The sequence below is a fragment of the Lagopus muta genome, chromosome 3, assembly GCF_023343835.1.
Source record: "Lagopus muta isolate bLagMut1 chromosome 3, bLagMut1 primary, whole genome shotgun sequence".
NCBI lineage: Eukaryota > Metazoa > Chordata > Aves > Galliformes > Phasianidae > Lagopus > Lagopus muta.
This window is the reverse complement of record NC_064435.1, coordinates 11,487,511-11,496,982: the sequence shown is the minus strand read 5'-3', so window position 1 is coordinate 11,496,982 and position 9,472 is coordinate 11,487,511. Positions and strand designations below refer to the sequence as shown.

General features: G+C 40.9%; 1 long non-coding RNA gene across 1 annotated transcript; it reads right to left on the bottom strand.

Moving 5' to 3' along the window:
- Positions 1-1,955: 1,955 nt before the first annotated feature.
- On the bottom strand, positions 1,956-6,148 carry LOC125691221 (uncharacterized). Its single transcript, XR_007376044.1, has 4 exons — positions 6,021-6,148; positions 5,717-5,795; positions 3,607-3,682; positions 1,956-2,941 (listed from the first exon to the last, which is right to left on the bottom strand). It is a non-coding gene; the product is annotated as an uncharacterized LOC125691221 (long non-coding RNA).
- Between the last annotated feature and the right edge of the window lie 3,324 nt (positions 6,149-9,472).

Below are 9,472 nucleotides of genomic sequence, written 5' to 3'. Positions count from 1 at the left end.
GAAGGACACGGTAGGGGAGGTGAAGATTCCTTCCATCACGCAGACAAGAGGTAGAAGCTTTTTCCTTTCTTGCAGTGACTCCTTGCCTCCTGGCTGTCACAGCCTTTCCACTGTCACTGCAGGACACTACAGCCACAAGCACCACTCTGTCCCACAGCCCTACAAGCACACAACTCTGGTGGTGCTGCAAAGAAAATGATGGGAAGAGGAAAGCACCCCATGTTGGCCGGGGTAACAGCAAGGGGAAGAAGCTGTCTTCATCCCATATCCATGAAGCTGCTCGCAGGAGGTACACCCACCCTACCTCAGGATTAGGCTTTAGCCAACTGTCTTCTTTAGCTGCCTAGGTTTATATTTCTTCTGCAGCAGCAATACAGCCAATCCTGCCTGGCTCACCTCCAGTAGCAAGCACACAGATGAAAGCCTCATTATAGCACACGGTGATATGCTGTACTTTTATATCAAGAGCTGGAATAACAAACTCGGTTCATGCAAGGGGCAGAGCTTTGGGCTCATCTCTGCTTGAGAGGCCTGGTTATTTATTAATTATATTTAAAGTTTTATAGCAGCTTAAAAGGAATGTGAGCCAGAGGCAACACTTCCAGTCAGGTCTCCCTTGTGCAATACTTGTGTAATTCTCTGGTTTTAGTGCTGGCTTGTGCAGCTACAGAAGGCTCTGGTCTGTTTCCTTCTCTAATGCTTTCACCAGTGCTGGTGATTTCCTCATCCTTCGACGCAGAATTGCTCTGACACACAAAACCCCAGAAGCACCACCTTGTTGTGAAATCCCAAGGCACAAGAGTCCAATGGGCAGGCCAGTGCTGGGGGAGACCATTAAAAAAAAATAATCTTATCCAATCACTTCCTAAGGAAAATTAAAAAAAAAAAAAATAATCTTATTCAATCACTTTCTAAGGAAAATTCACTTCAGACTCCTGAAATCCCCCTCACTGTAACAAGTGAGTCACCTGCAAGTTTGGTGGACTGCAAGTTTCTGATTCAGAGCTTGCCAAAACTAGAATACAGGAGCAGTGTTAAAGTGTAGTATAAGCAAATGAGTTGTGGTTAGTTATGGATTGAGATATACTAGCTCATCAAGTTAGAAAGGGCCTTCATAGACGTACCACACACTTCAAATACTGTGTTCAGTTATGGGCCTCTCACGACAAGAAAGACATCGAGGCCCTGCTGTGTGTCCAGAGAATGGCAACACAGCTGTGCAGGGTCTGGAGCACAGATCTTATGGGGAGAGGCTGAGGGAACTGGGATTGTTCAGTCATAGAAGAGGAGGCTCAGGGGAGACCTTACTGCTTTCTACAACTCCATGAAAGGAGGTTGTAGCAAGATGCTTCTTCCAGGTAACAGTGATAGGATGAGGGGGAATGGCCTCAGGTTGGGCCAGGGGAGGTTCAGGTCAGATGTTCAGAATTTTTTTTTTTCCTCAGAAAGAGTGGTGAGGGATTGGCACAGGCTGCCCAGGGAGGTGGTGGAGTCACTCTGGAGGTTTTCAAGAGAAGGGTGGATGTTGTACCAAGTGATACGGTCTAGAGTGATCTGGGGTGATGGTTGGACTGCATGATCTTAGAGATCTTTCCAACCATAATGATTCTATTATTCCATATGACTCATCACTCACTGTATTTTGCTCCATGCGAAGCAACTATTTACTCAGTATTGATGTACTGAGGCTGAGCCTATCTAGGGCATGGGTAACTATGGATGGGCTCTGCCGTAGGGCTGCTGGCAGAGGCACTAGTGTTCACCTCCAGCCTGGAGCCAGCCCCACTGCTGGCATCTGCAGCCACCTACTGGTAGCCTCCTCCCCGCTAGGCCAGCACAGCATGGGAGCTCATCTGCTGGCCTCGTTACCTCCATAAACAAACGTCAGCTATTTCATTTGAGAATGTGCTCTCATTTTGAACAGATATTTTGAGATCCCTCTTTTATGAGCCAAGAGCTACTTCCAGACACTTAGCACATATTAGCTAATGAGAACACTGCAGTTTTGCAAAGTAGGCTGCTAGTAGGCCCATTTTGCAGCAGGGCAAAATTAGTCTACCGAGAAATAAGTCAGGTGGGAGAGTTCAAGAGCTCAGCAGCCTTATTGGCATGGGGCATATCTGGCAGTTCTTGCCCACACAGTCTGCTACTTGCTGCTGCTTCTTGAGATTCTGGCCTCAGTGAAGGAGAGACTGTGAGATATGATGTGCTGCACCCCATTAAGAAATACCTGAGGAGTCCTTGAAAATCTGTTCACACTCTCCTTCCGTACTGCTGAATTTAGCTTTGTAGGAGTGCAGATAGAGAAAAGTTACTTGTAAAATCTGATGCAAATTCAGTGTATCGCACATGAGCTGCAGCTTGTACTTTGATTAAGTGAATTTACATAGCCAGTATTAGTTAAATCCTAATGTATTAATGAAGATGCTAATCAATGAAGAGGTGTGCAAACCAAATAGGAAAGCATGCTTAAGGGAGTGGTTCTGGAGAGATGTTTTCACCTTGCTGTTGGGAGTAATCTGCCATCCTGCCCCTGAGATGCCTTATCAGGATGAGCAGGTGAGAAGCTGCTTTGATTTTAGCAATTGAAGATATTATCTGTGCTTCTTGATTTCTTTTAAATTAACATGTAGCTTTCTGTAGTAATGTTACAGGTTTCATAAGCAAACTTGGCAAAGATAACAAATGTTAATTGGCCCCGCTAATCTCAATTTAATATGATGATCATCATCTTTTGTTTTTTCATTCCTTTGCTGCTGACTGTGCCATTTCTTCCCTATTCCCCACCCTTCATTCAGTGCATTTGTTCAGTTACAGTGTTGATTTAATTTTTCCTAGAAAAAGCATCTTGCCCTCCCACTATGTGTCTCTTCAGATCTCTGGCCTCTGGTGCTGTCCAAATAAATAAAGTGGAAATGCCAGGTCCTTGAGCCTTTGCTGTCTGAAACAATTAGAGAAAAGAGCTGGATTAATTAACTGACTGTGATGGCAATCAGGAAATACAGAAAATAGCTATGATCTAGACTCTCAGACCTCCAGTTCAAGTCTCCTCCACAGCTATCCTCCTAGTCACATCTTCTAAACTGAGGTAGGCTCACCATCCTTATCCTCTCCGAGGTACTTGTTGCCCTTGACACTTCTATTAATCCTTAGAGTTGGAGTTTATGACATTTTCTATTCTCTCTTTCTCTGTTTAGAATCTTTCCAAAGCTTTCTCTCCAATCTCCAAGTGGAGAATTCCACGTAAGCTTCCTGCTGTGCCTTCCTTCCCACCTTCTCTTTTCCATTCTCGGGTGACCTCTCCTGCTGACATGGATCAAACTATTACCTCTGTGTCAACTGCCTTTAAAACATTTATCTACTGCTGATTTTTCTTCTGCATGTTGGCTTTGCATCTTGCTGCCTCCATAGTGCTACATCCTGACAGACAGCTTGCTGCCAAGCTCATTGGGATACAAAAACAATCTCATTAAAAACCAAACCCAACAACTCAGCTTTCCCTGGCTGTCTGGCTGGCAGCCAGCATGTTTGTCAATTTTAATGTCTTTGATATTTAAATTTAGCTTTCTCTTACCGCTGATACCATTTGGCAGAAGGTGTACTTACAATATTATTCCCAAAGCTATTTGCCAGGCATCTCTGCTCATCTCTGCTACGCTCAAACCTTCCCAGGAATTCACTTCTGCTTATAAGAAATAACACCGGAATGAACAAACTATTAGTGCTATCCCAACTGACTAAAGGGATAATTTTATTATTATTCACTCGTGTTTCTACTCCTTGTATGTTCATATGCCATATCAAAAATTGCCTTCTAGCCAAGGGCTATCTTCAATTGTTCATAACGCATCTAACATATTTCAGTGTGTGTCTCTGGGGTTCTTTCACAGAATTCCAAGGAAGAAAATACTTATTTTAGTAACAGGACAACGTGACTACAAAACTGCAACACTGATACCTGGTATTAGAGGGAGATGAATTATTTGTCTGAAAATATCATACTTCTGTGTCCCAGTTTTGACACTAGTTGTGCAAGATACTGCAGGCCATGCTAAAGCTTCTCACTTGTTGAATGTCTCAGTTTAAGAAGAAAAGAAAAAAGCCCAAGAGTTACCTGACAACTAGTCTCATTAAGACTCCTCAGATTTTTTTTATATCTAGAAAATTTCAGCGCTTCAGAGTTTGCAAGTATTCCCTCATGTATTTGTTAACTTATGAATCTCAATGATTTTCACTGAGGTTCCTGGTTTCAATTTTGAGAAGGATCAGAAAAGTTGTTACTCTTGGTTTACTAGGACTTGATTCTTGAAAGTTTTAAGAAATTATAGAATGTTGAAATTACACAACTGTGTTTCAGGTGATTCTCTGCCATGCCACTATAGGTACATTTGACTAAAATAAAGATGCTCTGGTATAAATATGTACATAAACACACTGGCAGCTATTCGGATGCTGCCAAAACCTAAAGATGTTTGTTGTGCCTTGATACCAACACCTAAGTCATTACAGTACAGTACAGTACAGCCCAAGTACTATGAATTTATTTCAGATGGAAACACCACTGAGACCTAGGGGGCAGATTTTTGCCTCTCCTGTTTCATCTGCAGTATTCAATGCAATATAGATGCCAGCGTGTAGTTCCAAAAAATCATGACTGAAGGAGTCTGCCTTTTTTCCCATAATTGCTTGAATGTGAGGTGTTCATCTAGACCTAAAAGCTTTTCTAGTTTTCATTCCAGGACGCTGGAAGCATTGATGTAAATGCTATAATCATCAGGAATTCATGAGAGATATTCTTATATCTGCTTTCAGTAAAATGCTTAACAGCTGCTGGGCACATTATCCAACACTCCTCAGTATTCCAGTGATCATACTGCAGTATCATACTCATTCTCTTTCCTCGTCCTGCTGAATATTCATGCCATGCAATGCAGAAGAGCTTCCATAGATGACCAGCACATCCTGCAGCAGATGGGTAAAAGGCCAGAAGGAAATGCAAGCTCTGGATTTAAACCTTCTCCAGAAAAAAGGCTGCTGTGCTCTGGTGTCCCACATTCTGGGTGCCTTATCTAGGCACACAGGTAACCACCCTGAGGTAAATGGTCAGTTGTTGGCTATCTCTTAAAAGGACCAACAACCTTCATTTTTTAAAAGTAGAAACAGATTCCTAATTGCACCAGCAAGTAGATATTTCAGGTGCAGGAACAGCGAGCTCTGCAAAACTTAGCGCTGATCCCAGCCTCCTTCATGAGCCAATTTCAGAGGAGTTCTTCCCATGAGGAAACGAGACTCAGTACTGGCAGAGTCAGAACCTCACATGCAAATGCTTAGCAAACAGGAGTTACAGTAAACTCACATTCATAGAGAATTTTTTAACTAGAAAATTAATCTTTTATGAAGGATTGCAAAAAAGGTCTACCTTTTCTCTTGCCCCCTGGCTCCTTTTTGTTCATGAAAGCCTTATCATTAAGCTGTACAAGAGATATGCTCTGTTTTAGATCCTTAAAAATACCCAGCAAGAACTTTTACAGGGGATACTTAAATGCAAGTTAAATTAATTTTTGTGGTAAATTAGGCATATATAAAAATTTACTGGCTTTCACTGTAACAGTTCAAGAAAATTATTTAGCTGTGAAGTTATCTATGGTCTCTTTTGGTTATAGCTGTATCATATCCTTTTCTTACACATTTTTTTGCTCACAACGTAGCCCCAAACCTGTTAAATGTGGTGGAAACTGCTGTTGAATCTGCTGCTCAGCTGGAAATTTCTTTTCTCATGGTGCTTTAAAAGTGGCCTAGAAATAAAAACTGGAGTTTCAGTCTGAGAACACTGCTTGACATAAATTAATTATTGTATACATATTAATATTCATAAGGGACCCAATTATGTGGGAAAGTCACAGTGATCTATTAGCTGATTAGAAAAGAAAACACTGGCATGGTTTTTCTTAAATTCACCTTGTTACCTACAATTTGTGTCAATAAGCAAATGCAGGGTTAAGATGAAATGGGATACATACCGGTGAGGTGACTGCTGGAAATGCAGTCAATCTTTCAGCAGGTAAGAATCACAGAATCATGAGATAATTTAGTTCAGAAGGACCTCTGGGGGTAGGTTGGTCCAATTCCTCCATCAAAGCTGAACCAAACTCAACATCACATTCCTCAGCAGCTGAGGAACATGCTGAAGTGTTAATAAAGTGTGGAACAGGAAATGCTTGAGAAAAGCAGGTGGATATAATTAGGTCTAAGAGGCTTGAAACTTAAGAGCTGCCACTTTAGGGTGGCTCTTTTGAGCTCCATCCAGGAAAAAACATTCTTTGTTGCCACTAAGAAGTTGTGTTTGGCCAGGCAGCATTAAAAGTAACTGAGATAAGAGACTGAAGCCTCATTTACAACAATTGATCCTAAAGGAAAGTCTCCAAATTTTTGGTAAAACACATCTCAGACTTCCTGTAAAAATGACGATGACTTGGGACAGCCATGAATGGTTTGTAGCAGCTGTACCTTATCTAACATCATTTTAATCTGAAAGTCAGCATCTCAAAAACTGCCTCACTTGCTGAAGGACCACTGCAGAAGTTGCTCACAAAAGATACCTGTCTCACATCTCTGGGGCTGAGAGAAGAGCTTCACAGCACAGGCGTGTAGGGAATGGCCAAGCAGTGCCAATGACTTCCTGAGAGCTGCTGTGTGATGAGCAGCATCCCTACACACAGTCATCACCCTGTAGTGCAGAGCATACTGCCACTGCTCTCTAACACTTATATGAAAGCCAGGGAGTATGTTTATTCCCCTTTCTGGGAGAGGTCATCACAATGAGATTGTGTCCAGGATGCATTCAGCTTTGTTACAGCTCTGCTTGCTGAGTCAGTCCTTCTCTGACTCACAGTGAGAGTGAGAATCAAAGGCAAGTGAAGTTCCTGGGAGAGCTGACCTCATTCAGCAGGGCTCTGCCATCTTCAGCCAGTTTGCAGGCTGCCTATGTGCAGTGGGAAAGGGCTGACACATCTGGTGCTGTGATGCATGAAAGAAAGCTGCTCAGCACCTTCCTGGATCTTTGGAAATTGGATTTTATGTTGTTTCCACACAGTGAGAATGTTGCCATTTTTGTAGCTGAGATTGGGCTGATCTCACAACTGGGGGAAAAAAAAAAAAAGATAAAGATTCTTATGAAACAACTTGGATTTCTTCCTATAGCATCTATAATTTTTTGAAGTCCCCAGATTAAAAGATCAGGAAGCTTATTAACAGAGTAAGTGTTGTGAATGCTTAGCTTCTCCTTCTTAATTCCCATTGGTTTGCTCTCTCTTTTGAACCACCCATGCTAGTACAGTATTACTATGTATGTTCCCTTATACAAGTCCAATAGATTTGTGATGAAATGTTTGGAATCTGCCAGCTGTTCTGTTATCCTGAAGTATTGTAATGCTTGCTTTAATTTTGCAATGTGCAAATAAAAGGAGTGTCTATCAGAAAAGCATATGAAATTCTGATTAAAAGGTTGCCTTTCCAGTGAAAGCTTTTGGATTTTTATGAAACATAGGCTGAATTTGTTGTTCTGTCTGAACTGTTTACCAAAATATACAGTAGTTGCTTTTGTAAACTTACCTATCCAACACTTTTTCCCAAAAGGCTACTGTGGGTACACAGGAAAGAGTCTGAATTATATCCACTAAGAGTCTGAATTATATCCACTAAGAGTCTGAATTATATCCATAACTACTAAGTTAATCTCAAATAGCGTCTTATCAGGGTTGTTTTAAATTTAAAGCATTAGAAGTTCCAGACTGTACCATTGAGAATGTCAACTAGAAGAACACCTCAGCCCAGCTCTATTTTCAATTAAAGAGAAATGTGCAAAACCAGATCTAAGGAGAATGAATTAAGAAAGTTTTCAGCAGGTGAAAAAGAAAGAGAAGGGAGATTGCTTGTAAATAATGGGCATTCACAATAGAAAGGCGGAGGAAAGAATTGCTGGTGTGATCTTGAGAAGCTGAACTATAAAAGTCACTGGGGTCTGAGCACTTGGAGACACAAACTCCCACTTTCGTGGGCATGGAAACTTCCTGGCAATGTTGGCTTGTTCTGCATAAACAGGACTAATGCACATTTTTGTCAAATAAGATTATATTATGAACATATCTAATTTTCATTAGTAGTTTTTATTCAAGTGGAAAAAAATAATCCTTGCAAGGCCTTTAAATTTTATGATCCATTTGAGCAAAAACAGCAGGACTATTCAATAGCATCTCAAAAAGAAAACTGAAATGCTTTGAGGAGTTGGCTTTTGTATGGCATTTTACTCTAGAACAGTCACAAAGTAAACTAAAACATCAAATTCTGTTGTTTCACAAATACTGAACAACAGTGTGTGTGATTATGTGTGATAACAGAACACTGAAAGAAAAATTGCTTGAACTGATCTTCAAAGCAGGGAAATCTGGACGTGGCAGACTAGAAAAGAAATTCAAAAGGTTTGGGAAAGAAATAAATGAGGGTCAGCAGAAAGTCTGAAAATGGACCAGAAATCTCAAATATGCTTAGTATTATGATAGCAAAGGCAGGGCTTTGCATAGTGAGAATGTCTGCCAATTGGAGCTGCAAAAGGAAGTTTTAGGAAAACAACTTTCTGAAATAGACGTCTATGAACACTTGACACTTGTCAGATAATGATATGTCTGGTTGTTTTTTTTAAGGCAAATGTATGCTTGTGTGTGCACACACATATGATGCATTTATAGATGGAAAATTTCAAACAATGGGAAACTGATAGAATTAAACATCTATTGACTTCAGAAAAAAAAAAAGAACTGATACAAATTTTGTGTAGATGAGAATGAATCAGATTAAAACAGGATTTTCTTGCAGCTGCAGATTCAGCTTTAGGGCTCTGCCATATGCAGTGACACATTAAATCTGGTTCACTGAGATTGTTGTGCTACTGACTGTCTGCCAAACGTTTATGACAGAGCTAGCCACAGCATCTTAAACCTAAAATCCAAAAGTGAGCTAACCCTAAACACAACTACACAATTTGCCTTATCATAGCGGCCTGAAAATACAGTGGTCCAAAAGCTGCTTTGATTGTCATTTACTTATCCCACGGCAGCGTAAGGCACATATGTGGGGTGGGTTGGATCTGCATCAATTTGAATCTGCCATCCCATTATATTCAAGCATTAAGCACAGTTCTGTGGCTGCCAAGGAAGATGAAACGTCAGCCAAGAAATGTCACTGGGCAAGACAAACTTGGGAAAAAATGTTCAGTCTGATCTGTGAGGAAAAACACACTGAAAGCGCAAGCCAAGGAAGCTGTAGTTTGTGGGTGCAGTCAGTTCTGCAAAAGGTATTGATTTATCTTAAACTATTTAGTCCATCGTCCACATCTGGGAATAGAATGTATGAAAAGCAAGAAATGCCATTATTCTTGAAATTGACTTTTTCTTGATAACACAGTAGCACAAACTGG